Source organism: Adiantum capillus-veneris, chromosome 17, assembly GCF_014529385.1.
Source record: "Adiantum capillus-veneris isolate H3 chromosome 17, ASM1452938v2, whole genome shotgun sequence".
Taxonomy (NCBI): Eukaryota; Viridiplantae; Streptophyta; class Polypodiopsida; order Polypodiales; family Pteridaceae; genus Adiantum; species Adiantum capillus-veneris.
This window is the reverse complement of record NC_140947.1, coordinates 9773655-9798472: the sequence shown is the minus strand read 5'-3', so window position 1 is coordinate 9798472 and position 24818 is coordinate 9773655.

Here is a 24818-nt window from a genome sequence, read left to right as displayed (position 1 = left end):
AAAGTCTTATTCTTTGAGAGTTATTAAATTATGCAAATTCTGGTTAAAAACATCATTTATAGTGAGTAGCTATTCTAGTTTCCAAAGCTGGGTGCGATGGCACTTCCAGATTGTAAATACAAAGCCATTTGATCCATTGAACTCTATTTTTGGTTTAACCTATGGTAGCCTTAGTATATAAGGTACCCAAGTCATTTTGTAAGAACTTTTTATCTTAATCAAGGTTTTGTGATGTTGGCCGACTGTGTGGGATAGAGAAAGAGAGAGAGTGTGAGCTTCATCTTGGTACTCCCTACTCTCTCCTGGAATTGGAGATCTGACTGCACCATTGTGATAGGCTCAGAGAGAGTTACACAACAACGCCAAGCATTCCATGCCAAACTGAGCACACATGCTAATGTATCTAAAAGCTCTTTATGGTTGTAAGCGTATCAACCAATGTTTGTTATTTGCATGAAAGTAGTCGTTAGAATTGTGGTGACATAAGCTACACATAGGTAGTTTTCAGCTTTAGCCACTTTCAAAAATTTTCTTTGTCTTCATATGCATTTTTTGTAGATGGGTTTGGAGTGACGATTTTGAGTGTAGAGGCTTTGGAGAAGGTCTATCCTAGTGAGAGGATGGTTCTCCTTAAGTTTCATACGATTTTGGTATGATTTGGTGAGCTTCCTTTTGTTTGTGTGTGTGTGGGCTGTGTGGTGTAGTTGAGAGCAGTAAGATTCCTGATTTTGGTTTAGTTGGCCATCCAGAGTTTTGTATGTGTGGGATGGCCTCAACCTGACAAGCTGTAGAGATTGCCTACGTGCACCTATTGTGTCATTTGTGTCCTCAATTGACATTATGTTGATCAAGGTAGTGCCGCATGCACTTTATAGGTGGTGTGATTTCCTCCCGCAATAGCTATTGAAAGCACCTATACACTGCAGTGATCATATATAAAAATGGTTGCTGGACATGGATTGCAATCCATGTCCAGCAACATGTGATAGCTAGGAAATTTCACTCTAAACTGATTAATCTTGGCTTGGGGAATGTGCCCTAAAAATTTGAGATAAAGACATTAAAGTCATCAAAAATCAATGAAAATTGAGATCTTAGTCTCCAAATGGTCATATTCACCCATAGTTGGAAAAAGTTGACCCAAATTTAGTAAAAAGTGCACCAATAGCTTAGGGATATGTCTGGAAGCTACCCCATAAGTATTGTGCAAAATGGTGTTAGAACATGTCCCCCTGAAGTAGATTGGTCAAGAAATGGATGCAGATTGTGTGCAATGGTCATTAATTGGGGAATGTGTCAAATTTTTACTATTTGATCATTTCAAGTGCTTCCATTATAAAGTTTAGCAAAGTCAAAGTGCCAAATACAAAACTTGTGGTCTTGGGAAAAGTTTCGACATCAAAAGAATTTTTGAACTTGTTGTAACTTAAGAAATGCCAAAAAGTGCCTAAGAAATGAGTCAAACTTGATAGAAGGCTTGGAGGGTCCAAAGAGACTCCAAATGAAATGGTTGCAACAACTGAATGGGGTATTTTTTCCTAGTATCATGTTATGCCTTTTGGGTTAACTAATGCTCCTGCCAGCTTTCAAAGATTGATGAGCCATGTTTTTAAAGAATATCTTCGAGGAACTTCTTGGAAGTATATATGGATGATCTTTGTGTACATTCATCAATTCCGGATGATCATTTTGAACACCTCAAAAAGGTATTCAAAAAATGTAGAATTTATAGGATTGGCTTAAATCCTGAAAAGTGCACATTTATGAACAGACGAGGAAAACTTCTTGGACATATAGTGTCTAAAAATGGCATAGCTATTGATATGGATAAAATTTATGTTATTGCTGAATTGGCTAGACCAACAATAGTCAAAGGGGTTCAAGGTTTCATGGGACATTGTGTATATTATAGATGATTCATTTACATGGAACTATAATTGCAAAACCCATGTACAACTTGATTACACTCTTTAAATGGACTGATGAGTGTGAATAATCCTTAATGAAGCTTAAGCAAGCTCTCACTTCAGCCCCAATATTGAAAGCACCAGATTGAAATAATATGTTCCACATATATGTAGATGCTTCCAATTTTGTCATTGGGTTTATACTAGCTCAACCAGGAGACAAAAAATTTGATTTTCCCATTTCTTATGGCAGAGAAAAACTATACAAACACCAAAAGGGAAGGGTTAGGAATGATCTTTGCCATAAAAAAGTATAGACATTACCTATTAATCAACAAGTTTTTGTTCTTCGTGGACCACCTAGACTTATTGTACTTCGTCAACAAGCCATGCAATACAGGAATAATAGTGAGATGGTTCATCATTATTTTGGAATTTGATTTCACTGTGGTTGTAAAAAAGGGCACCACTCACCAAAGAGAAGATCATTTGTCAAGGATTATTTCAAGAGAACCACCGAAAGGGGTAGACTTCTACCAGATGCATATCTACTATTTGTGGAAATGATACCCTGATGATCGGAAAATATGGTTTCATTGATGACCATAGCTCAAGTGGATTTGCAAATACCACTTCCTATTACACTCGGATTGATTGAGAAATTGGCTATGTATTAATTACTAGATGGAAGGCTATACAAAAGAATCGAGATGGAATATTACTTTTGTGTATTAATCATGAGGAGAAAATACATTACCGAAGTCAAGCACATATTGCCATAGTAGGACTTCCTTTTGTGGAAGACCAAACTATGCAGCAGATCTTGAGACTTGGAGTATTTTGGCCAACCATGAGGAGTGATGTTCACTCATTTGTAAAAGAATATCCTCAGTGCCAGAAACAAGCACCCATACCTCATGTGACCTTGTTCCAAATATCACTCGTTCCTAAGTGGACTAACTATCTAGTTACTTACTTATCAAGCGAAACATTTCCTGAGGATATGAGTAAATGCCGCCAAAGAGCAATTGAAATTGAATCAAGAGACTATGCTCTTATTGGAAACCAATTTTATCGAAGAGGAAACGATCAACATTTGCATCTTTGTGCAAATGAAGACGAATATATTCCCATTATAGAACAAGCACATGCTGGATTAGCTGGAGGTCGCTTTTCTAGTGAAACCTTCGCTAGAGAAATCTTAATGGCAGGCATATGGTGGCCAACACTTTATATGTTCGAAGGTGTGATGCATGTCAACAAGCAAAAATGCCAACCCATGTAGATAGTATGCTGTTAAGACCAATGATGGGGCCTAGAGCTTTTGCAAAATGGGGCATAGGTTTTGTTGGGCTAATAAAACCACCACCTTATAGAACTCAAGCTCAATATATCATTGTAGCTACGGACTATTTGACCAAGTGGGTAGAGGCTAAGGCAACCCAAAGGAATGATGCCAGAACCATAGCCGCATTCTTATATGAAAATTTTGATAGACATTTTTTGGTTGTTCAAAATTGCCATGGTGAGCTACCTCACCCTATCAAATCACTCCAACAATATGGTTATCCTCACCCTTTCACTGTACATAGACGTGTGTGAGTTAGGGGACTTTCCCCATTAAAAACCCTCAATTAGCTAGTCATTGGGCTAGTTGAGCCAAAAAAAAGAAAAAGAAAAAAAAGAAAAAGAAAAAAAAGAAAAGTATATTATGGACTTTTATGTGTAAATATTTCATTGTATATAAAGCCTAAATATAGGGATTTTCTATAATTATTTTGGTATTTTATTTAAATATTCATACCTAGGTGTGTGTTTTAGTAGGCTATGCATGCCTTCTTTTATCCTCTTGCACCATAATGTATTTTTGTGATCAATGTGTACAATGTCTAATCTCATAAATATTATTTTCTTTTGTACAAAACACGTCCCCATTTTTATCCTCACCCTTGTGAGGACAAAGAAACCAACTCCTACTCCCTTAGTCATGTTTATTATATAATTCTCATTTACTTGCATACTTTTTCTCTTTCACCCAAAATAATACAAAAGAGGGACCATATCATATGATTCCAATATCTTTTTTCATATCCATAATTCTTCCATATTCTTTCATTATGTACTCATTATTCTAACACCATGCGCTCATTGAGCGAAAATCCATAATTAGTCCATACACTAGTCCTACCATGTATATATTTCTTTATTCACCGATAATCCTCCTCCGTGCATGTGTAAAGATAACTTGGATGCTTTGTATCAAGATATGACAAAGGAGGGGCTCACTCTTGGATGCATTGTGCCCATTCAACAAAGGAGGGGGACACTAAAAGCTTTTGCAGGAATAAAAAACAGGCTTTTTGGTGAGATTTTTGGCTCCTATCTCCGCTCGAAATTTGAAGAAGTGACCAACAGACAAAATGTAGCCCACAAACGGAATAATCACCTCAATCTTTTGCATTATTTTTGCAGGTACCAACGGTGAGATATGAATTTTATTTGTGGACCCTAGTCTGCCCACTTTTCTCACAAAGTATCCCATAGTCTTCTCTCACCCCCTTTCCTACTTCCACACACACACACACTCATTCCTCTCCATCCCTCACTCAAACCTGTATATTTCATGGTTTCTTTCATCTTCTTCACCATTCCCATCTCTCCCTTATTCCATAGCTAAAAAATTATAATCTCTACACACATATAGCTCAATTTCTCTCTCTAGAATCAGACTCATATTACCATAACCTCTTCATCCTTTCACAAAAAGAGAAAAAATCGGCAAATACTTTCCATGGTCACAAGAACTACACCGACAGAGTTCTACAACCGCTTCATTTGCTGGAGGAGATAGGTGGAAGATCTCCTTTCCATCTTGTGGTTTCCATCAAATTGTGTATATTCTAATCCTTCTCTTACTTTTTATCATTGTTTAAATCATATAAAGCACCTTGAGTGCATATGCCATGTAAATTTAGCCCTTTTCCCTTTGTAAATAGCATAATCTCTACACTATTGATCACTACTTTGAGCGTACCATTCTCCATCTCAATTGAAGGGAGAGAGAGTGAGCTCTTTATATACCATTGCTTGTGGTGTATAGGAAAGCTTCTTCAGCTAGTTGTAGCATTGCAAGGGAGTGAGTGATTCATAACTTCCAATCAAATTTGTACCTACTCTTGCACATCAATTGAATCAATAATTTGGGTGCAACTGCGGTTCCAAACTCTCATGAATCTATCCAATTCACGCTTGGAAACCTCACCTCATTTTATTTAAGGTCACGCATTCTCATTTTGAGACTCTTTTGTAGTATTTTCTTGTATGTGACTCAAGAGCTCTTGTATCCACTCTATTCTCCTCACTTGTCTCCCAAAAACTCAAGCTTGTACCTTCACTATCATCAACGCATGTTGTATTTGTATAAGCATCCATATAGTTTCAATCATTTGATTCAACCTCATCCTTTGTCTCAAGATCAAGAATCGCCTCCAGCTTTACCACTTCCACGTTATCTGCAAACCGTACCATCTTCTCTCTAGCATTCTTCAAAGGAACCTAGACGGCCATACCTTGAATCACTCACACATATCTTGCTTGATCTTGAACCACTGGCACTTCCTTCACAATTGTAGCCACTCTGATTGGCATTCTTGGCATGGGAATCACCCCATCTCTTTGCATCCACAAAACCCTTGGCTCTTCTCACACATGAGCATTTGTTTACACCATCCTTGGCTTGCATCCTTGGCTTGACTCTCACCACTTCAATTGGCCTAGGCCCCACAAAATTTGACAAACCCTGCCTTGCATGCCGCTTCTTCAAAATATTTTTGGTCCACCCTATTGCCATCACTATCGCATCTGCATATGTCACAGGTCCATCCGCCTCAACCTTATCCCTTACCTCCTTATGCAAGCAATGAGAAAACTTGCTCAATTTTATAACATCAACACTTTGGGTAGCAATCTACTCCATCATTTTGCTACAAAGGGCTTTGAATTCCCATGTGAATGCTAAAACAGCCCCATCTAGGCTTTGCTTTAGATCATCTAGCTTTATCTTTACCTCATGCACCTGCACCTTTGGCACATAGTGGCATCAAAATGCCGCTTCCAAAACTTTGAAATCCATCTTCCTTCTTTAGGTGGTCCATCAAGAACCACCATTTCACATTTCCACAAAATAGCAGTGGAAAAAATTGTACCGCCCTTTCATCTCTTGTCAGCCTCCTCTCCAGAACGAACAAACCATTATTTCTGTAGCTAGGTTTGTGCATCTTCCATCTTACTGAAAATGGGAGAACCGGACCATGCCATCTCTATCAGGACGTGCTCTTCGCAACTCACACTTTTGGCATTGGAAAAATTGCCGCTTCAACTTCAAACAAGAGCATCACTACGCTCCTCAGTGGGGGCATCAAAAGATGGAGAGGGGGAAAGGGGAACACATCCTAAAACCAACAAAATGCCTACCTATAGACAAGGGTATACACACCACCCAGATCCAATAGATTTCACCTTCAAAACTCACACAACTTATAAGCAACCCGTTGTTTTCACAGTACCATATGCATAGACGCATTGCAACACACCAAACAAGCCCAATCATCTTGTTGTGCTCAATTCCCAGCTTTCCACTTTGTATCAACCACATGTTTTTTTTGGAGGAGATTACTCACTAGAAGCACCAGAAGATGGAGAGGGGGAAAGGGGAACATACCCAAAACACAACAAAATGCCTCCCTATAGCCTAGGGCGTACAAAACGCCACAATCCCCTAGATTTCAACTTCAAAACTCACACAACTCACAAGCAACCCGCTATTTTCACACTACCATACACACACATGTGTTGCAACATAACAAACAAGCCCAATCATCCTACTCTACTCAATTTGTAGTCTTCCACATGCACACAACCCCTCTCTATATCTCTTTGCACAACAGACCTCAGGGGGGCACACTTGGGACACTCGCCCAGAAACACACGCACATAGTAGAGAAGAGAAGGGACAAGGGAAAATTGACACAAAAGAGACAAAAATGATAGCTTTAACATGAAAAAAATCAGCATATACAACCATATGCTCTGTTGGCACAACCTTGACCAGCTCATACCCAAAAGACAACAACATGCCCCCCTATAGCCTAGGGCATACACAACCCCACAATCCACTAGAGTTCAACGTCAAAATGCACACAACTCACCAACAACCCACTATTTACACACTACAATACACACACATGTGTTGCAACACACCAAGCAAGCCCAACCATCCCACTCTGCTCAATTTGCAGTCTTCCACATGCACATAGTCTCTCTCTATATCTGTTTGCACAACAGACCTCAGGGGGGGCACACTTGCCGACACTCCCCCAGAAACACACGCACATAGTAGAGAAGAGAAGGGAGAAGGGGGAATTGACACAAAAGAGACGACAATGATAGCTTGACCGTGAACAAAATCACCATATACAACCATATGCTTTGTCCGCACAACCTTCACAAGCTCAAAACCATGAATCAGCTCCCGCACAACCATGGAGAAAAAATCCAAAGGTCTCCTTGGTCTGCCAAAGCAAAAGACCCTCGTTGGTTGGGGCAAAAGACCGCTCCCATCAAGAGAAACTTGGACTCAATTTTGGGCCCTGTAAGAAACGCCAACTCAGCATAGAGAGAGGTAATTTTGGAAAATACAAAAGTAGTTTTTTGGAATTATATTTCTCATAGTACATACATAAACGTTTGCTCGATCACTTAAATGCAGGCTCATACATAATGATTTTTGAGATCCCAACTTAAGTCTACACAAAAATCCACGTCAGTGAATCTTAATGAGTGATGCAATGTGCAATGAGAGAAAACACATAAGAGATGTTTTCAAATTACAAAAAGAATACTCTGGATGCATCGCAAAAGTCCAAAAACCTTAAGATAGCACTTTGAAACACTGAAACTAACATCTCTAGCTCAAGATATAGCATTTTTAAGCCTAGGGTCTCATGAGGTCGGAACCAGGAAAATAGAGGCCTAGAGACCCCTCAAGGGCCTCTATTCACTTGGTTCTGACACGTTCATAGTCTTAAATAATACATATCAATGGCCATCAAGTACGGTCTGTTCAAATTTGAATTGCGAGTACTTCATAAGAAGGTGATTGATGCTTGTGAAAGATGCACACATACAAGTACTTTACTTCATAGGATAGCAATAGCGGGTCATAAAAAGGCTTCGGCGCTTGTGCAAGACGTCAACATCAAGCAACTTACTTTTCTGGTGATATTGACAATTTCACCAAAATGGTTTTCATGGACATTTTTAAAATGAGAAAAAAGACTTTTTCTACGTAACATTAGCCTTCTTTCTATTGGCTAGGATCATTCTCTCACTAGAGCTAAAATGCCTGAAAATGAGTTCATTTCTTTCCTAATGAAAAAGACTCCAAAAATGGCTGCAAAATGTTGTTTTATAGAGTTCCACCGACCATTTTAGAAAGTGCTTGAGCACCGATGGAGTTAACTTGGAGTTGCTTGCATGGATAACTACCTCTTAGCTGGGGGCATCTTGACGTTCATCTCTCTCATTGTCTCTGAGCCACCATGGGAAGGCCCCCTTATCTCTCTCTCTCTCTCTCTCTCTCTCTCTCTCTCTCTCTCTCTCTCTCTCTCTCTCTCTCTCTCTCTCTCTCTCTCTTTGCCCATGTGCACTGCCGTGGGAAGGCCCAAACAAAGTGTGGTGGCCGTGAGGGCCACTTGAGAACTCCCGTTACAAGCCATTCCAAGTCAGTACATCGTAGAGAATTCATCCACCAATAAGTGCCAGCAGCAGAGGTGCCGCCCTCTTCACCACCAACGACATCACAAAATTGTCGTGTGGCGCCCATGCAAGGCCTCTAGTGCACAATGGAGAGTGCTACAAGGACCACGCCATGGACGATGGAGCTCCAGAGCCCCACACTCCTTCTTGCTTATGAGCCCCTTACCTTACAATATATGTACCCTTTGGGTAGTACTACACCCCTCGTATATGGGTTGTCATTGCTAGGTGGCGGTAGTTGGCACATTAGCCCTCAAAACCCCTCCAATGTCTTCAAAAAATTCATAAAAGATACCTTGATTTCCCATCCTTTTTTAATCCATTGCCAACTGGTGCCTGATGGTTGAAACCCCAAGTTGGAACTTCTCACCCAAATTGTACTTTGCCAACTTCAATCCGCACCAATCCCACTGCACTTTGACTTCGGTACGGCCTTGAACAAAAGGCCCCAAAATGGGAAAGAATATCAGATCTTCCATGATTGTCCCCAATTTCCAACTTCAACCTGCTCTAAGTTCACGATCCGCACTCTATTTGACAAACAATTGCTTTTTGCTAGCTGCATACAATGCATATCACCTCTAAAACCCCTATCAAGCTCCAAAAAACACATGTAGGCACACTTCCTAAAGTGATCAAAGCGGCTCTGAATCGGCCCCCGAAAAAACTTCAAACAACTATATCTCTTCCATTATGGCCCTGATTATCGATATGAAAAGGCCAATAGGCTCCACAAAACAAGCTCTACATCCCCATCAATTCAATTTGGCTCTAATCACCTGTCTCCATTCCCCTTGTTCGTCTCAAATATGCAACATCCTTCATCTTCAAACTTCAATAACTCACACACTGTGGCTTTGTTTGATGAGCTATCTACACCTGTTGACTCAAAAATTCAAGCTCTACAATCTCAAATAAAAAAGTAGCTCCTCAAATGATCTTTGCTTGCAGGCCCTTTCCTAAGAAACCACATAAAGCATAGATCTCTGCTGCCACTTGCATGCCCAGGTCCTTTGTACCTGCTTTAGCACTTCACCATGCACCTGCTAGCCTGTCCATCCCTTCTTGTGCCATCTTCTACGGTTGACTAACCTTGGATGCACCATCATTGCCCAAACCCCTTGTTGAACGTTTATGTTCAACTACAGAAAATCTTTACTCATCTACCAATTGCAAAAACTTGTCAAACACTGTGAGAAAAACAAACCATATATACAAAGTTTTATTCCATCCTACTACCAAACCTTAAGTGGGTTGCCTCACCCCCTGCTTCACATCATAGCTTCCACCTGGATAAAAAACCTGACACTGACTTCCTTCATCCATCTGCAATTCCATTCCATAGTGCTGTAGCCGGGCACATAGAACATCATTCATATAGGTTGCACATGGCTAGCCTTAATCACTCCAAGCATCAACTAATAAAAAATCCACTCCATGCTAAGAACCATCAAACTCACCATCACATTAAAAGAATGCACATTGACCCTCCCTCCCAACCATATAGAGTGAGGTGCTTCTCAAAAGAGCACTGCAATTGACACAAATATTGCTCCACAACTACCTCTGACAATATAACCATATCACATTTCTCATCCAACAAAATCTCCTCTTTTGGAGGGTCTAATCTTTGCATCAACTGTACCGTGGCCAAAGATCTATCAACAATCACCTGCATCCCTTCATTTGTAGAAGCATCAAGGTCCTCAAAGCCCCAATTAGACTCTCTTTCAATACATTCTTGGCCCGAAGAACCTGCATCCATAGCATCATTATGTAAATCCATAGGAAATTCTTGTTGCTGCACCTTTTGGTTGACATTTAACTAATCATGAGCACAAGAAAAATTCCCAATCCCTTGGGTTTTCTGTTAACCCTCGTGGCTCACGGACACCCTATCGCCTATGACGGACACCGTAACCGTATTATTTATTTAAGTAGAGTCAGGCACCGGGCTTGTCGGTCCAATAGGGAAAGGTAGAGTGATCGCCGATGAGAGGTGCACTCTAACACGAACATGCTAGGGTTAGTTGGCTAAGCATGGGCGCCCAAGTGTGAATGGGGTGAGCTCACATAAAAGCCAATTAAACCTAAAATTGAGTCATTCTCTCATTGTGCAATAGAAGCTGCTCTTGCTCCATCTCCACCTTCTCCTTCACCATCTCCTTGTGTGTGTGCGTGAGAGAGAGAGAGAGAGAGAGAGTGTGAGAGGGTGTGTGCGATCGAGCGTTGCGGCGGCACGACGGCGGCGAGGCAGTTGAGCGCGGCGTAGCAGCGTCTCCCTCTTCTTCGCGGCGCGGGAATCCTTCATTCACAACTACACAGGAAGGTGAGTGACACACCGTTCTTCCTTGTGAGCTTGTCTGTTGTATGACTGTGTGCTAGGAGCCTTTGTGGCTCACACACGGCGCGTAGCAAGTCCCTAGCCTTGACATTTTTGGCACCGCTGCCGGGGAGCTGCTGCGCGTGAAGCTCCAATGGCGACTTGTAAATTGTATTGAAGCTATTTTTTATGCAGGAAAGGCTCGGCTTAAGTTTGATTATTGTTGTCTGCATTCAAGTTTTCTATGTTCTGTTAAGGTCTATTTTGCTAGTTCTATTAAGTTCAGATTTCAGCTTACACAGTTAGCATTTCTTGCGTTTTTGCATTTTCTGCATTTTCTGTGTTTTCACTGCACAGTTCTGTCAAGTTTCAATTTCTGCATTTTTTGTGTTTTCTGGTTTGTGCACAGTTAGGCGCACAGTTAGTTAATTAAGCAGGTTAGTAATTAGGTGAACCACTGATTAGCAGGTCAGTAGGTAGGTGGGACAGTAAATAGTTAGGCGAGGTCAACGCGCACCAAAACGCGTACCAAATAATATCTCAAAAAAATAAAAATATAAAAAAAAAATAAAAAATAAAAAAATCAAAAAATAAAAACGTGAGCGAGGGGGAGGTTAGATTTTCGAAAATAAAAAACGCGAGTTATAAAAACGGACGGGTTGGTTTGTATAAAAGTTAGATCGGGATCGGGATCATTTGCCCAAGCCCAAGCCCAAGCCCAAGCCCTAGTCCTCAGTCTTATGATATATACTAGACTCACTCTTATATATATACCCTACCTCCTCAAGAGGGAATGAGAGCATGTGGGACAAGTCCTCCACTCTCCTCCCTTCTCTTCCCACTTGCACCCTTAGACTTGCTATTTGGAGCCTAGTTCCCCAGCTAGGAAAAGACTGTTTCGGGCTTTTCTGGAGCAAAATAGAACCAAATGGTGGGCTGTAAAGCACAGCGCGTCCCTCCTAGCGATACGCTCGTTTCGAGCTATCACACGGTTCATTCCACGACACGCTCTAAAAAATCTAGCAAAAAAACAAACAAAAAACATGCTAAAAACTAGTCACAAGGCCTCCTAGAGCAGCTTTTTGACACCTTAGGGTATCAAAAGCACATGCACTTACGCTCTGGGAAGGTGCTAGAACACGTGCATATTGAGGGGCAAAATAGAACCAAACGGTGGGCTGTAAAGCACAGCGCGTCCCTCCTAGCGATACGCTCGTTTCGAGCTATCACACGGTTCATTCCACGACACGCTCTAAAAAATCTAGCAAAAAAACAAACAAAAAACATGCTAAAAACTAGTCACAAGGCCTCCTAGAGCAGCTTTTTGACACCTTAGGGTATCAAAAGCACATGCACTTACGCTCTGGGCGGGTGCTAGAACACGTGCATATTGAGGGTGCCTCTGTTCATACGGACACCCATTACCCATCCACGATAGGCTCTAGACCCTCAGCAGGGACACAAGGTAGCACCACCCAAGACCCTAAAATAGCCGCTAGTGATTCCTCCTCCGACTCAGAAATCATGGAAGCATACCCTACCCAAAACACTGAGAGAGAAGGCCATGCACCTCCCGAAGCTCCACACCCTAGTGCTAGTATGTTTAGCCGTTTCATGGAAACATTAGGTAGAGCTACTCGCTCGGAACCTGATGCAAATGAAGCACACGAAGGGGGTGGGGAAGTGGACTCTCCTTTCACATCGCACGTGGACCCCACACCCCCAAAGAGTGTCCATGTGGATATCCTGCCAACTTCTTACCAAGAAGGCCCTGTTGAGCTGCCTCCTTCAGAAGTTCCCTTTGGAGTACCGTTGGTGACAAGTAAAACCACGGGGAGCAACATTGCTTCTACCTCGCAAGAAACCGTTAACACGTCGACTCTAGAAGGATTGTTGATTAATGATCATTGGACATACGACCTCCACACTGAGGTGTTGATGGATCTACACTCTAGCCACGCCTACCATGTAGGATGGATAGAGATTGTACAATCCACCTCTAGTGCCACGAGCATCGAAGATCAACAGAAAATGATCTGTAATGTTATCCATGGCATTATTCAATCAGAAAGGCAAAACCGAGGGGTAAATATACTCTCAATTGGCCCCATGAGATTTCTGGATACAAGCAAGGCTCAACAGCCTACTCTATCACAAATGGAGACTCCTCTAATGAGCCCCATGGACCCATCTTACGTCATTTCACCTGGGGTCTCTATGCAATCTGCGCCTCCGAGCGACAACTTTATCTTCCCTAACTTGGCTCAACCCTCTATTAAGGAAAACACAGTGCTCACTCCAAGGATAAGCCTGACAGAGAATGTACCGATGACATCTACGGTCAGCACAGTGCCACTACCTAGTGTCGTAGTACCTAATATGGGGCCTCGACCGTATGTGCCTCTAGCCCCTTATGCACACATGGCCCCCACACCTCCAATTGTACCACTTGTTTATGCTCCTCGAGTGCCGCTCCCTAGCCCTTATCGGAGTGGACCTATGCCCGGTTATGTTCCATATCCTGCATCATCCACACATATGCCAAGACCGGTACCCGTCCCTCTCCCACATATGATTCCAAGAGTACCTCCACCGGCCCTGCCTCCTCACATAGGTGACTTGGCAGCATTTGCTCAAACCATAGGTTGATCTATCACGGAAAATATGCGTCATGCATCTGATAGAGAGCCTAGAAGTAAGGCAATACAAATTGCCAAACTCACGCAAAAATTCAGTGGGGACGAAGATGCTAGAAAACACATTGAAGTGTTTGAACAAGTATGTGATTCCTTAGGGGAACGCAACGAACTACATAAGTGCAATGCCTTAAGCTTGACATTAAGTGGGAAGGCTGGAGATTGGTATAGAACCCTAAGGGTGGACGAGAAAACAATCTACCCTACCCTTCGAAGGTTGTTTCTAAAGGAGTACATATGAGAAGGTGTGCTTTGGGGTGTAGCATCTCAGCTACAGAAGGCCGAACGTAAGGAAGGAGAGTCAGTAAGGGACTTCATTAGTCGTCTAAAGCACTTAAACTCTCGCTGCCCTGTAAATGAGCGCTTCAACAATAACCAACTGCTTGATCGATTCATTCGAGGGTTGAGGAATGAAGGAATCTATAATGGACTAGTGATTAGAGGTATCACAACCTGGGAAGATGTCACTACCAATGCAATCCAATTAGAGGACAACTTGATGATAGCAGGCATGAGGGTGTCTACTGACACGAGATCCACTAGCTCACAAGCCATTGAGTATGAACCCATGACTGCAAAGCCCATTGCCAATGAGCCAAAGGTATTTGAGACATTCTTGACAGACCTCGCCAAGGCAATCCAAGAGTCTCTTAAGGATAATCGACCCCCTCAAAATAGTCACATGTATCCAAGAAGGGAGCAACAATGGTGTTCCATTTTCTTAGGTCCACATAGCACTAGTGAGTGCCCTATGTTTAGAGTAAAATTTAATGGAGCTTGCAACGCATGTGGTAGGTATGGTCACCAAGCTAAGGATTGTTTAATGATCAAACGTATGATGGCAAATAGACCACCTGTAGCCTGGACGGATGCGCCTCGAGCTCCTGTATTGATGCCTGCTCCACCTGTTGAGCAACTACCGCAACACATGGTCCCTAGATCTCAAAATGTTGTACAAGCTACACCGCTACCACCTCCTGTGCTAGGACCGCAGCCCCCGCATCCAAGAGTCGCCCCTATGAACCAAGTGCGTTGCGAGCCATCTAATGCTTATGCAGATGGCTGTGAGGAGGAAATAGACACTAGTATTGCCTACGGACTTGATACATTGGAAGAGTGTCCTATATACTACATGGAAGATTGTTGGGGGCAAGTCAAGCCAGTTTATCAAGCTGCTGCTCTCGCATCCAGAGGTCAAAATATCAACACCTAGGCTAGGAGGCCACCTCTTCAATGCTACGAGTGTGGTGAACCACATCGGGCAGCAGAGTGCCCTATTAGGTTGCAAAAGAATGCTGCACAGATGCAAATGAATCAAGGGAGCACGTGTGCAATGCCAATACTCACATGTAATCGTTGTGGCATAGATCACTTGATTGCCCAATGCCCCTATAACCCAAATGCGCCTAAAATCACACCCCTAAATTTGGTCAAAATTGCTAGTGTGACATCGCCAATACCACCCGTCGCACCCGCTTATGCGATTACACGGTCCATGCTTCAAGGGCCAGGCCATATCCTCGAAGAGAGAGATAACGCGTCAGTTATCCAAGCAAAGAAAAAGAAGACACGAAGGAAGAGGTCGCAGAATACGGGAAATTCAAAGCCAAGTTCTAAAACAAACATAGGAACAGGAGATGACCCCGTGTATATGAATGACGTCGAGGATGATTCAGATTCAATCGAGACAATGGAGACTAGAACCAATACCACAAAGGGAAAGACCGACAAAGAAAACCGTAACATGGAACCAAATGAAAACCGAATAAGAGAAAACCATAAAGAGCCTCTGAAAACACCACAACTGTTTGCAAATCCAATCCAAGACCCCCAAGATAAACCGCAGGGGCAAAAAGGGAAGAATCGTAAAAAGAAGATTGGGACGTACCCAAACCCAGTAGACGAGATTGAGCAGGTGAAACATCTAAGAGGTTTAGTGGAGGAGACTCAAGGGGAACTAGAACCAGAACCCATGCATGTCAAAATTCATGACACAGTGTTTCCCACGCAAGTTCATCCACCCCACATGAACCATAGACCGTTAGCCATATCTAGTATCATCCAAGAAGGGAGTGAGGACGGGACATCAAAAAGTGAGCATACACCTTTCTTGTTGGAAAGGATGTTTAACGAAGGAATACCTGATCCCATTGAGGAATATGAGATTCCATCCTCACCAGTTCCTAGTCAAGGACCTACACCCTGCAAAATGCCAATGAATGTTGCCAAACTAGTGGACGTCATGTCTTCTGAGGTCCGAACCACGATCATAGCAAAGCTGTATGGAGATCCTGAGTTATTCCTTGCACTTCGAGCATTCCTTAACGGAGAGCTACGAACGGGATTACCGCAGTTTGCACAACCAAATAGGCCTGAATCGATTATGATTGATGAGGAAAATCATGTGCAATCACTTGACTTAGATGGACACGAGTCTGTGATCGAGGTACCCATTAACGAATTAGGGCAGTATTTTGAAGGCGACGAGTCTAATGCGACCCTACCCATCACTACCAAGGGATTAACTATAAAGGGAATTCTTGATGGTGGTGCGGGAGTTAGCATCGTTACAAAATATTGTTGGGAATCCATGGGAAAACCCCGCCTCAGTATTACTAACATTGTGGTAAAGATGGCAAATGGTACCATAGCCAAACCTATGGGGATGCTCAAGGATCTTAAGATCAAAGTTCTAGGACACAAGGTACGACATACGTTCATTGTAATGGATTTCTCTAAACACCTTATGTCATATGAAATGATTTTAGGACGACCATTCATGAGGGAAGCACAAATGGTTCATGATTGGTCTAAAAATCATGTCTATTTGCAATTCCAAGACTCTGTCCTTAGAGTGGATTTGGTGACTGGTAAGGTACACCCCTTAGGGAGTAAAACCATTATTGATCATCGCTCTGACACCACAGTTCACTCGGCCCCACTACAATATTGTTACACTTGTAAGAAGGATACAGACATTGGCCAAGATTCTCCTTACATGGATGTGTTACCGGGTATGACGGAATCAGACAACGTAGACTGGGTACACCTAGCTGCAACCATAGATACCTAGGGAAATAGAGGAACCACTTGGGTCACACCAGAGGGGGAAGAGGTACCACAAATTGCACCTCTGAACATGATAAGTGCCATACATGCATCTTCTAAGGGCAAGGCAATTGTGGACCAATCTGACAGTGACACCGATAGCTCAATAGAAGACTTTAACCAACACGACTCAGACACTGAATTCCAGAGTGAAACGGATTTGGAATCTCATGAATTAAAGAGTGGAGCAAGTTCAGAGTCAAAACATTCGGAAGGACCGAGCACATCAACCCATGATAGCTCCTCCGAGAGTGAAGAGGACACCAACGAGGAATCCTTTAGTGATCCAGATCTAAATGCAAATCAAAAGCAGGTCTCAAATAAGAAAAAGAAAAACCTTAAGAGGCGTCGATATCGAGCCAATGTACGTGCTAGGATAAAAAAGAAGAGATCCTCAGCAGAATGGCTCAGTTATATAGGAGCATGTGATGCTCATCGAAAATTGGTAGACAATTGGGGTGAATATCTCCAAAATGTTATGTGGTGTAGACCACGACCCCATGACATAGCCCAATTAGAGATCATAGACAAGCCAAAGTTGAGCCGCACTGCAAGGAGGCGTCAAAACAAAGAGTTAGCGCGATAACACAAGAAAGCAGAAATGGAAGCACAAACCAAAGCACAACCAGAATCCACAGACTTGCATCCTGCACCAGAACATTTCAAATCTTACACCACAGGGGAAGCAAAGGTTGTGTACACAAAAGCCCAAAGAATACCTATCGATGGGAATAATGGAATCTATGATGGTCCGGCAATAGTTAAAGAAATAGAATTAGCTGACCCCGATGAAGAATCAAAATCTGTTTTTATTGCCCAAGACCTCACAGAAGTTGAAGAGGCGGTCCTCAAAGAGCTTCTCAAGGAATTCAAGGACATATTTGCTTGGACATACCATGATATGAAAGGTGTTCCACCTTCTGTGGTCCAACATACAATCCCTATGATTAGCACTGCGAAGCCCGTACAACAAAGACCCTACCCGATGAATCCTAAGTACGCAAAGATCATTCAAGAAGAACTATAAAATCTTATCAAATGTGGTTTCATATATCCTATTGAACACTCTGAATGGGTGTCTCCAATAGTTATCGTGCCAAAAAAGAATGGGAAACTCAGGGTGTGCGTGGACCTCAAAAAAGTTAATGCAGCTACTAGAAGAGACCATTACCCCCTACCATATTCCGAACATGTACTCGAAAGAGTTGCAGGCAAGGAAGCTTATAGCTTTCTAGATGGGTACTCAGGCTACAACCAAATCATGATAGCGCTAGAGGACCAAGCTAAAACTGCCTTCATCACGGAATTTGGCGTGTTTGCATTTCGTGTGATGGCTTTTGGCTTAACAAATGCCCCTGCTACATTCCAACGATTAATAAACACTGCTTTTAAAGAATATTTGAGAGAGTTTTGTGAAGCTTTCTTAGACGACCTTTGTGTTTACTCTTCTTGGAAAGAACATCTATCATGTTTGCGGAAGGTGTTTGAAAAGTGTAGGTTATATCGTATCTCATTGAACCCATTCAAATGCCAATTTTGGGTCAAGCATGGAGTTATTTTAGGGCATATAGTATCCAAGAATGGTATCTCAACCGATGAGAGAAAAATTAAAGTGATTCTAGAGTTACCACCACCAACCAATTACAAGGGAGTTCAAAGGTTCATGGGACACGTGGGTTATTATCGATGGTTTATTTTATTTTTCACTGAGATAGCACGTCCTTTGTACAAGCTTCTCATTGAATTTAAATGGACTGAAGAGTGTGACCAGGCCTATGAACAATTGAAGAAAACACTAGCAAGTGCTCCGATTTTAAGGACACCTAACTGGGATGTCATTTTCCATGTGCATATTGATGCATCAAACTTTGCTATTGGGTGTGTTCTCACTCAACCAGGAGAACATAAATTGGACTATCCCATTAGCTTTGCAAGCCGTAAATTGAACGATGCTGAAAGGAACTACACCACTACAGAGCGAGAAGGTTTGGCAATGGTTTATGCAGTAAAGAAATTTCGCTACTACCTTCTGGCCAACAAGTTTGTATTTTATGTGGATCATCAAGCGTTGCTGTATCTGGTAAACAAGCCATGCTCCACAGGAAGAATCACACGATGGTTGTTAATTCTTCTAGAGTTTGATTTCACGATTGTAGTGAGACCCGGTAAAAGGCACGTCATGGCTGATCATTTGTCTCGCATACCCAATGGTGAAGCCCCTACAGGAGTTGATGATGAATTACCCGATACTTCCCTATTCATAGTTGAGACTATGCCTGAATGGAGTGAGAACATTGTTAACTTTTTAGTTAATGGTTTTCCACCCAAGGAACTTCGTAAGGATATCGCTCGAAGGCTAGTAAAAGAATGTGAACCCTATTGTTTGATTGCCGAAACTCTGTATAGATTAGGCAAGGACGATATTCTTAGGCGTTGTGCCCGCGAGGATGAATATTTGTATATCTTGCAAGAAGCACATATGGGCATAGCAGGAGGACATTTTTCAGGAGACCTGACTGCTAGAAAGGTGCTGCAATCAGGCTATTGGTGGTCAAATTTATACTCCATACCTCCAGGTGTACTACTTTCCATGATTCATGTTGGTGGATATGTGTAATTGCTAATAATGATTTTTCATTCTTTGTTTGAGTGCAATAGTTATGATTGTTATCTGCCATTATAGATGTATAAATTTGTCTTTGCTTAAGTTGATTGAACTCCAGTTTAATCTTATGGATGAGCCTGGAGATTAGGAGACCGTGACTTTAGGTTAACTCATTTACTTGACCACTAGGCCTAGCTAATAAAATTATCCGAGTATTTGAGACCTTAGGAATGTTTTAGGCAGAGAAAGGCTTGCTCACTTAAACAACAAAAAACACTAGTGCGAATACCAAGGAAATGGAAGCAAAAAAAAAAACAACAACATAAGTGCCACAAATGAAAAATCTTACGCTGGAAGAGAAATCCTTGCTGGAATTGGTACTTCACTCACACGTATTGTCTATGGTACTAGAGCCCTAGAGGTTCCTAGTGTGGGCGCTTTTCCTTGAGAAGCAAAAAACCCCGGACATACAAAATAAGCACACACGTCACATGATTGTGACCCAAAATAAAAAAAGTTTAAAAAAAAAAAAAGAAAAAAAGAAAAAAGAAAAAAAGAAAAAAGAAAAATTAAAAGACTTCCATTGAGCTTACAGTTAACATTTCAAGCTTTTGTTTGCAGTTGTGAGAGCGAGTTGGCTAATCAAAGCTGAAAAGCATAATTAGGGAATCTTGCATTTAGATAATCTTCTTAGCTTAGCTAGTACTAGAGTAGTTGTTTTAACCTTAGTCATAGCTAACTAATTGATAGACTCACCCATAAGCTCAAAACTCTTGATTAATTAATTTACTCAAAGTGCAATTTATTTGTCCTTAATGGCAGTCTCACATTTCATAAATCTTGCATTTACTCATTTCCACATGTACTTTACATTCCCCTCATGATTTATGGCAATATAATTCCGCTTGCTAAAACAGTGACTTTGCCTTGCAGATTCAAATCTAGATGCTCTACAACATGGACATACCAAACTTCAACTCAATAGCTTCCGAGGACGGAATCTACATCAGGAAGGGGGGCAATGTTAACCCTCGTGGCTCACAGACACCCTATCGCCTACGACGGACACCGTAACCGTATTATTTATTTAAGTAGAGTCAGGCACCGGGCTTGTCGGTCCAATAGGGAAAGGTAGAGTGATCGCCGATGAGAGGTGCACTCTAACACGAACATGCTAGGGTTAGTTGGCTAAGCATGGGCGCCCAAGTGTGAATGGGGTGAGCTCACATAAAAGCCAATTAAACCTAAAATTGAGTCATTCTCTCATTGTGCAATAGAAGCTGCTCTTGCTCCATCTCCACCTTCTCCTTCACCATCTCCTTGTGTGTGTGCGTGTGTGTGTGAAAGAGAGAGAGTGTGAGAGGGTGTGTGCGATCGAGCGTTGCGGCGGAACAACGGCGGCGAGGCAGTTGAGCGCGGCGTAGCGGCGTCTCCCTCTTCTTCGCGGCGCGGGAATCCTTCATTCGCAACTACACAGGAAGGTGAGTGACACAGCGTTCTTCCTTGTGAGCTTGTCTGTTGTATGACTGTGTGCTAGGAGCCTTTGTGGCTCGCACACGGCGCGTAGCAAGTCCCTAGCCTTGACATTTTCACTTCATCATCATCCTCTTTTCGACTTGGAAGGTGAGCTTGACTATCCATAAATGGGGCTTTTCTCTTCTCTACAAAACTCCGAACCAATTGCATTGAAGCAACACTTACCACTACCATTCCCATTAGCATGGTCAACACCATAGTATTGCATGCCCTCTTTGACAAGCTTTAGCACATCAACCTGCTTTTCTTTCACATTGGCTATCACCATATCATCAGACACATAACAAGGTAGCTTTACCCTTACCAGCACAGGTTCATCAAACTCATTCTCCTCACCTTAAGATTTGGACTCATGCACTCTATCCTGGTTAGTTGTCTCCCAGAAACTCGATCTTGTATCTTCACCATCATCAGCCCATGTCGACTTTGTATCAACATCCATATAGTTTCAATCATTTGACTCAACCTCATCCTTTGTCTTCAGATAATAAATATCCTCCTGCTTTACCGCTTCCACGTTATCTGCAAACCATACCATCTGCTCTCTAGCATTCTTCGAAGGAACCTAAACGGCCATACCTCAAATCACCCACAAATCTCTTGCTTGATCATGAACCACCGGCACTTCCTCCACAATTGGAGACACTCTGACTGTCATTCTTGGCATGGGATCACCCCATCTCTTTGCATCCACAAAAATCTTTGCTCTTCTCACACCGGCACATTTGTTTACACCATCCTTGGCTTAACTCTCACCGCTTCAATTGGCTTAGGCACCACAACATTTGACAGAACTTGCCTTGCATGCCGCTTCTTCAGAATATTTTTGGTCTGCCCTATCGCCAGCTCTGTCGCCTTAGAATATGTCACATGCCCATTTCCTCAACCTTATCCCGTACTTCCCCATGCAGGCAATGAGAAAACTTTATCAATTTTATGAAATCAACACTTTGGGTAGCAATACTCCATCATCTGTCTACAAAGGGCTTTGAATTCCCATTTGAATGCTCAAAAATCCCCATCATCTAGTCTTTGATTTAGAGCATGCAGCTTTCTCTTTACCTTATGCATTTGCACCTTTGTCACATACTAGCATCAAAAAGCCACTTCCAAAACTTTGCAATCCATGTTTTCTTCTTTAGGTAGTCCATCGAACCACTGTTTTGCATTTCCACGAAATAGCAGTGGAAACATTTATACCACCCTTTCATCTCTTGTTAGCCTCCTCTCTAGCATGAACAAACCATAATCTTGTAGCTAGGTTTTTGCATCTTCCACCCCAGTGAAAATGGGAAAACCGGACCACTCCATCTCTATGAAGACCCGCTCTTCACAACTCACATTTTTGGCATTGGAAAAATTGCCGCTTCAACTTCAAACAAGAGCATCATTGTGCTCCTCTGTGGGGGCACCAAAACATGGAAAGGGGAACACACCCTAAAAACAACAAAATGCCTCCCTATAGACAAGGGTATACACACCACCCCAATCCACTAGAGTTCACCTTCAAAACTCACACAACTCATAAGCAACCTGTTGTTTGCACACTACCATATGCACACACGCATTGCAACACACCAAACAAGCCCAATCATATTGCTCTACTCAATTTGCAGCCTTCAACTTTGTATCAACCACATGTTTTTTTTGGAGGAGGTTCCTCAGTGGGGGAACCAGAAGATGGAGAGGGGGAAAGGGGAACATACCCAAAACACAACAAAATGCCTCCCTATAGCCTAGGACATACACAATGCCACAATCCCCTAGAGTTCAACTTGAAAACTCACACAACTCATAAGCACCCCGCTATTTTCACACTACCATACACACACATGTGTTGCAATGCACCAAACAATCCCAATCATCCCGCTCTGCTCAATTTGCAATTTTCCACATGCACACAACCTCTCTTTGTATCTCTTTGCACAAAAGACTTCAAGGGGCACTCCTGCGGACATTGGATCAGAAACACACACACATAGTAGAGAAGAGAAGGGAGGAGAAGAGAAAATTGACACAAAAGAGACGACAATGATAGCTTTACCGTGAATAAATCACCATATACAACCATATGCTCTGTCGGCACAACCTTGATGAGCTCAAAATCATGAAACGGCTCCTGCACAACTACGGAGCAAAAATCCAAAGGCATGCTTGGCTTGCCAAAGCAAAAGACCTTTGTTGGCCAGGGAAAAAGACAGCTTTGGACTCAATTTTGGGCCTCGTAAGAAACGCCAACTTAGCATAGAGAGAGGTAATTCTGGAAAATACCAAAGTAGTTTTTTGAAATTCTATTTCTCATAGTACATACGTAAAAGTTTGCTCGATCACTTAAATGCATGCTCGTACAAAATGCTAGAGATCCCAACTTTAGTTTACACAAACATCCACATCAGTGAATCTTAATGAGTGATGTGATGTTAGATGAGAGAAAAAACATAAGATGTGTTTTCAAAATACAAAAAGAATCTTCTAGATGCATCCGGAACGTCCAAAAACCTTAGGATAGCACTTTAAAACGTTGAAAGTTGATGTCTCTAGCTCAAGATATAGCATTTTTAAGCTTAGGGTCAGAACCAAGTAGAGGCCCTTTAGACCCCTCAAGGGCTTCTATTAGGCAAAATAGAGGTCTCAACAGCCTCTACTTGGTTTTGGCCCTAAGCTTAAAAATGCTATATCTTGAGCTATAGACGTTACCTTTCAATGTTTTAAAGTGCTATCCTAAGATTTTTGGACGTTTTGGATGCATCCCAAGGTTTAAAAATGCATCCCAAGTGCATCTAAAATGTCCAAAAATCTTAGGATAGCATTTTGAAATGCTGAAATTTGATGTCTCTAGCTCAAGATAAAGCATTTTTAAGCCTAGGGCCTCATGAGGTTAGAAGCAAGCAAATAGAGGCCCAGAGACCCCTCAATGGCCTCTATTCACGTGGTTCCGACCCCTTCATAGGCTTAAATAGTACATAGCAATCGCCATCAAGTAAGGTCCGTTAGAATTTGAATTGCGAGTACTTCATAAGAAGCTGATTGATGCTTGTGCGAGATGCACACGTACAACTACTTTACTTCATAGGATAGCAATAGCAGGTCATAAAAAGGCGTTCGGTGCTAGTGCAAGATGTCACCATCAAGCACCTTACTTTTCTAATGATAGTGACAATTTCACCAAAATGGTTTTCATGGACATTTTCAAAATGAGAAAAAAGGCTTTTTGTACGTAACATTAGCCTTCTGCCTATTGGCTAAGGGACATTCTCTCACTAGAGCTAAAATACCAAAAAATGAGTCTATATCTTTCCTAATGAAAAAGACCCCAAAAATGACTTCAAAATATCGTTTTATAGAGTTCCACCGACTATTTTTAGAAAGTGCTTGAGCACTGATAGAGTTAACTCAGAGTTGCTTGCATGGAGAACTACCTCTTAGTTGGGGGAGTGTCGACTTTCATCTCTCTCATTGTCTTTGAGCCACCGTGGGAAGGCCCCCTTTGCTCTCTCTCTCTCTCTCTCTCTCTCTCTCTCTGCACTTTAACCTCACGGAGGGGCCCCTTGGCTCGTCTTTGAGCTCTCTCTCTCATTTTGCCCTTGTGCACTGCGGTGGGAAGGCCCCCCAGCACGCGCTAGCTCTAGTCCCCCCCCCCCCCCCCAAAAAAAAAAAAAAAAAAATTTGGTGGCCATGAGGGCCGCTTGAGAACTCTTGTTACAAGCCATGCCACATCAACACATGGTAGAGAATTCATCCACCGATAAGTGCCAACGACAGTACCACCCACTTTACCACCAACGACATCACAATATTTCCATGCGAAGCCCATGCAAGGCCTCTAG